Here is a 6,770-nt window from a genome sequence, read left to right as displayed (position 1 = left end):
ATATATATATATATATATATATATACATACATAAGGAAAAGATCCTTCTGTTGCTAAAATATATATATATGTGCGTGTGTGTGCGTGCGTGCGGCTGTGTGAGTGTGTGTGTGTGTGTATATATATATGTCTTAATATATAAAATCCGTTCCGTCTGTCTGTCTGTCTGTTTGTGCGCTTATAACTCGAGTATTGTTCATCCGATTGCACCGAAATTTTAAACATGGATACAGGGGAGAGCTGGGCGTCCTGTAATTTAATAAGATTTTCAAAATCATTAGTTTCAAAGTGAGAATCGCTATTTTTGTAATCTTTAATGTCCTGTATGTTCCGCCATTAAAACAACCAGTTGCTCAGACAGCCGGCATATACCATTTCGCTAGCAACAAAGGGAGTACAGGATGACAATCAGCCAAAACCGTCGCTATGCTGTCTCTCTGCTTTCCTCTCTGTGTGTGGTTGATAATCTTAATCTTTAGTTATAGTTTCTCATTCAAACTACATAATAGGTAGAATTGTCGGATTAAGACAGTAGGATGTTTTGAGAGAGATTTAGCTGCTATTTCTACCAGGTCTAGCTACCATGTAGAGGTCTGCCTATTGTATATTCCTTTTGCTTTCCAAAACCGAGTTACAGATTTTGACGTATGGGGTATCAAAAGATTCAGTACTATTTTGGCTACAAATTAAACTTAATTTTCATTCACATGTTTGCATTTCAAAAGTTTAGCATAATCTTTTCCATAAATAAACTATCGTAAAAATTTTATACGATGACGTCACATTTTCTATATGTGTGTGTACCTTAAAATATGTCAATCTTCACGATACACACCTCCACTCACTCACTCTATCTCTCTTTATCACCCTCTTTCTGTTTCACATACAGACACACACACACACGCACGTCCATTTCATATAGACGTACATACATTTTTCACTTTCTTTCTCTGTTCTTTTCGTTTTATCTTCTTTCAATTTCTGCACTTTTCAAATAAAACTTTTTACGGATACAACTGCTTACAAAAATAGGGATTAATGTGTAATTTCTTTCTATGTTCATAATTTTTTGTTTACAATATTGGAAAAAATTTTGTTGTTGTTGGCACTCCGTCGCTTACGACGTCGAGGGTTCCAGTTGGTGAAATTAACGTGCAAGTGGCTGAGCACTCCACAGACACGTGTACTCTTAACGTAGTTCTCGGGGATATTCAGCGTGACACAGAGTGTGACTCTTTGAAATACAGGTACAACAGGAAGAAAGAGCGAGAGAAAGTTGTGGTGAAAGAGTACAGCAGGGTTCGCCACCATCCCCTGCCGGAGCCTCGTGGAGCTTTAGGTGTTTTCGCTCAATAAACACTCACAACGCCTGGTCTGGGAATCGAAACTGCGATCCTATGACCGCGAGTCCGCTGCCCTAACCACTGGGCCATTGCGCCTCCACATTGGGAAAAATATGCCACCAAAGAAAAGACGTAATCTCTCCAGAAACAAGTATAAAGCAAGGAGGATTGTAGAAAACCAAAGGCGAGAGTTTGAAGAGAAAGGCTAGATGAGATTTTCTCAACATTAGCAAATGCATGTTGCAGCACTTAATGCTGGATCATTAAATCAATGTTTTAATGATTAGACAGAGGTCCAATAGAATAGCTCTCAGAAACAGACTAAGTACAAATTCGTTCTTTACAACTCCTGAAGCTGTTTTCAGATATGATCCATCCTATTCTTATAAAAATAATAACTCTGTCCAAATTGGTGTGCTAAACACAAATTGTTTTTTCGGTAGAGTTTTAAAATTTTCAAATGAAACAAGTGGTATGTGGTGCTCAGACGGTCAGGTTCCATTGCCAGCACTACCAGCTCATTCTCAACCTCTTACGGATCTTCTAGAAGACATTTCCATCCAGTCAAATGATTTTCTGAACAATATCAAACAATACAACTCTGCAAATGACATCGTTTGGTGCATCTAAGAAGATAGATAAACATGAATTTACGACGACGTCAAAGTTCAAAGGCAAGTCTATCTATCACCTATTTGGTTCACTGTTACTCACAAATAAACAACCACAGTTCCTCCAAATTTACTTTGTGAGTGGTGTAGGACACCAAACCCGAAGGAGGTCAACATTTTAGATGATGGGTCGTGTTAGACAGCGCCGACTGCTGCAAAATAGAGTATATCCATTCATAACTTCTCGGTGCGTTCAAAAATCACATAACCTCCACAGGTTAGGGCCTGAAATACTCCAAACAGACGCATAACATGTTGCTTAGTCGAATTAGCCCATCATTTACTCCACAAATGCACTTTCCCATATCACCTGTTTCAACATAACTGTAATATATTATATACAAACTATGCCATTTTAATCCCAAGCAACGCCGGGTGTCTCTGCTAGTATATATATATATATATATATATATATATATATATATATATAAATCCACATATATATTAGCAACAGAAGCAGTATTAAGACAGAATGGTTATCTTCATATTCTACTTAATATGGGTTAGAATACTGTATCAATGCGGTACTCACCTCGAGAGATCCTGTCATATAGAACTACTGTGTTAAGGACACAGAAACATATCGTTAGCAGATGAAACCATTCGCCATGGGCACTGGAACAGCCAGATCATGTGATTTCAGCGTACTTGCACTTCCTCAGTAGCAGGCATTTGCTCGTTGCATGCCAGCCAAATCACTGCCAATAATATATAAAATAACAGAGCGCTCGCCTGCCACTGACATTTGCTTGTGCTCTTAGCAATGTAAGTCTATATGAGAGAGTCTCTCAAAGCGAACACGGCGATCGAATGATACATTCACGTTAAGTAGGGCATAAAGAATGCCATTTGGTATAAGTACGTTTTCCGTCACAAGTATTTATTTCTTTTTAAAGCTTTCTGGCTATTTGCATCACCAGTGACTGAACAGTCACTGTTATTCTATATATTATTGGCAGTGAGATTTGGCTGACCTGCAACGAAAGACACATATCACAGAAGAAGCGCATGTTCACCGAAATCATGCGATCTACCAGTTCCGGTGCTCATGCCAGACAATTCTTTACTAACGATATATGTCTGTGCTTTTGGCTCTGTACGTCTATATTAGAGACGAATATCTCTGTAATACAAATACGACGTTTTAATAATACATTCCCGTTAAGTAGGATATAAAGATTGCCATTTGATACATACATACATATGTGTGTATGTGAGTGCATGTCTATATATATATATATATGTACTTACTTAACAAATTAAAAACATGCATTAACTAAAAAAAATTGAATCCTAACTGAAAGTAGAATTTTGATTCTGGTTAATTATATGTGCGTGTCTGTGTATGTGTGTATCTGTGTGTGTGTGTGTGTAAATATACATATATGTATTTGTATGTGCGTGCATGTGTATGTGTTGAGTGGACACTGATTTTAAATAAGGTGAGTATGCTAATTAGTGGCTCCAGTTCTCTGAAGTGTTGAGTGGACACTGATATTAAATAAGGTGGTAAATACTTATAGTATGTTAATTAGTGGCTCCAGTTCTCTGAAGTTACTAGATTTGTTGTGTATATAAACTGGTTGGCTACTTTTTTCCGCCTACAGAGATAAATTTGCTCTGCTTATATGTCTACTACAAAGGATACATACATCTGTCTGTCTGTCTGTCTCTCTTTCTCAATCTCTCTCAACATATATGTACTTATATCTATGTATATGTATATATATAGGCATAAAATTGACCATTTTTATTTCATTACGTCATTTGACAATGTAATAAGTATGTACTGTGAGTGCTCACTTTGGTTTACCACTAAAACCCCGTCTGCAACTACAACAAAAATGTGTGGTGCTGAAATTGCCTCCTATTCATGGCGGATAGAAGTGGTTTATCACTGAGCGGGTAGGTATACATTAAAACAGTTAATGAACCAGCAAAACTTTTGACATCATTCTAGTACATATAATTTATAATATAAACATAGTACAAAGGCGGCGAGCTGGCAGAAACGTTAGCATGCCGGGCAAAATGCTTAGAGGCATTTCGTCTGCAGTTACGTTCTGAGTTCAAATTCCGCCGAGGTCGACTTTGCCTTTCATCCTTTTAGGGTCGATAAATTAAATACCAGTTACGCACTGGGATCGATGTACATGTATATATGTGTGCATGTATGTACATATCTATTTACCATGTATTTATGTCTCTATTTATCTGTATGTATGTATGTATATATGCATGCATGTATGTATGTACAAAATGGCGATGGTTGGTATCTATTACTATGCTATCACTTATTATTCAGAGTGTGTGCGAGCATCCAGCAAGAGTAAAAACCAAAAACCCTTTAAGATAGGTGAAGGACAGCACCAACTGCAACTAAATCCAAGGAAGGAAACAGACACCACTTGAATGGAAGTTACTCCAATGTTTGATTCTATACAGGACTGGTTCTGGGTGCAGAAAAGCCCAAGACCAAAATGGAAATGCTATGGAAACAACTTTGGAAGTTAGATGACTTAATTGGTATTCAGGAGAAAGGAGAGCACAAGTTGAAAAGATAGTGTTATATAGTAGCACGTTAGTCCAGAAAGATAGGGAAAACTGAATCGATTGCATAAATTTTATGTAATTTGTGTATGGTGTCTATAGATGTAATAGATTTAATATATCCCCCTCTGAGATGGCAGGGGTCTTGTACCAATGCTGAGAGTTACTGCGAAAAGGCTTATCCATTCTACATATCTCTGTTGAGAGTAGGAAATAAGCAGGGTGTTGTGTAGTTTGAGAAGACAAGTAAATACTTAGTTCCTTCTTACTGTGAGTTGGCTTTTAATATAAAGAGTTGTCTATGATTGTAATTACATGTCAAGTTAACTCTTGTAGTTGTATATTTAGTTGAAACAAACAAAAGTTTTATACACACAGACAAATATTTATACGTATGTATGTATGTATGTATGTACGTCATCATTCAGTTTTATTTTGATTTCTTGCTAAAAGAGAAAGAGCCGGTTTCTAATCTAGATCCAAGGCTCCTTCATTGGAATTTTCACATCAACAGCAGGGTGTGTATGTATGTATGTATTATGTATGTATGTATGTATGTATGTGTGTGTGTCTATGTATGTGTGTATGTGCGTATGTATATAATAGTTGGGTTTAGTTTCTGTTACTAACAATGCTATCATATGCTTACTGACCGGAGTGTGTACGAGCACCAAACACGAATAAAAATCAAAACCTGGGTACGACATTAAACTGTACCCGGTACTAAGGCTCCAGTTCGAGAGCTGAGTTGTGGGGGAGCGTGGAATCATCATCCTCTAATAACCATTAATCCTAGGTTAGTTCTGACCCGGAACAGTAGTATCTGTCAGGGACACATCAATGGATCAAATAGATTTCCTAGGAGCAGAGGAGGCTCCCGTTATTTTTGACAAAGCCGTGGGGACGGCAATTTTTCTAGGAGAACGATACTCTGACATAAAATTTGCAGCCAAAATAGTACCAATCATCTTGTAACGTTTCTCTATGGAACCTGCAAATGGAAAGCAAGAGAATGGAAAGACTGCTGTACGTCATTTAAATCCATTGACGTAAAAATGTTTCACAGTCGTTTCCTTTCTTGACCCGTTTTCTATTTTATAAAGGCGTGTAGCTTAGTGGCTAGGCTATTCAGCTCGCGATCGTAAGGTCGTGAGTTCCATTCTCGACGACGCATTGTGGCCTTGAGCAAGACACTTTATTTGACGTTGCTCCACTCTACTCTGCTGGCAAAAATGTGTAGTACCTGTATTTCGAAAGGCTAGCCTTATAACATTCTGTGTCACGCTGAATCTCCCTGAGAACTCCGTTAAGAGTACATGTATCTGCGGAGTGCTCATCCCCTTGCATGTTAATTTCTCGAGCAAGCTGTTCCGTTGATCGGATCAACTGGAACCTACGTCCTCGTAAGCGACGGAGTGCCAGAAAGTCTTCTTACGATGGATATCAAAGCACAGACAATGCAAAGATGAAAGTAAGTCAGAACAACCAGGCTGAATATGAGACGGTTATCATCTGACAAGATCTGCTCAAGACTGCTGTAAAAGGTAATAAACTTTGAGCTCCATTAAAAAGGATTGAGTAACCCGTCATTTTAATATTAAATTATTTTTTTTATATAACTTGACATAAAAACAAGCGTTAATATATGCATATATACACAAAAGGCTGCGAGCTGGCGGAATTGTAAGCATGCCATGCAAAATGCTTAGCGGCATTTCGTCTGTCTTTACGTTTTGAGTCCAAATTCCATCGATGTCGACTTTGCTTTTCATCCTTTCGGGATCGATAAAATAAGTACCACTTGAGTTCTGAGGTCAACGTAATCGACTTAATCCGCTCCCCAGAATTTGTTGACCTTGAACCAAAATTTGAAGCTAATATATGTATACATACACATATCTATCTATCTATCTATCTATCTATCTATCTATCTATCTGTCTGTCTGTCTGTCTGTCTGTCTGTCTGTCTGTCTGTCTGTCTGTCTTTGTGCATGCATTTGAATGTATCAACGTATCTTAATTTATGGAACGCCAAGTCATGTGTCTCTTTTTGTGATGGATCAAAGAAGAAAATTATGATTGCAATGAGAAATTAACAAGAAAAGAGAAAAGTGATAGATAGATAGATAGATGAAGAGAGAAGAAGAAGACAGCAACAGTAATAAAAAAACTAATTGCAACAGAAGCAATTACTCAGACACACACA

At 37.6% G+C, this 6,770-nt stretch overlaps 1 protein-coding gene across 1 annotated transcript in view; it reads right to left on the bottom strand.

Annotated features, from left to right (window-relative positions):
* Positions 1-6,770, bottom strand: part of LOC106868800 (equilibrative nucleoside transporter 1) — a 22,395-nt gene that overhangs the window by 8,767 nt on the left and 6,858 nt on the right. The gene's annotated exons all lie outside the window — the stretch shown is intronic.

The sequence above is a fragment of the Octopus bimaculoides genome, chromosome 2 (assembly GCF_001194135.2).
Source record: "Octopus bimaculoides isolate UCB-OBI-ISO-001 chromosome 2, ASM119413v2, whole genome shotgun sequence".
NCBI classification, from domain to species: Eukaryota; Metazoa; Mollusca; class Cephalopoda; order Octopoda; family Octopodidae; genus Octopus; species Octopus bimaculoides.
Note: the sequence above shows the minus strand (reverse complement) of the source record. Positions and strands in the feature narration are given on the sequence as shown.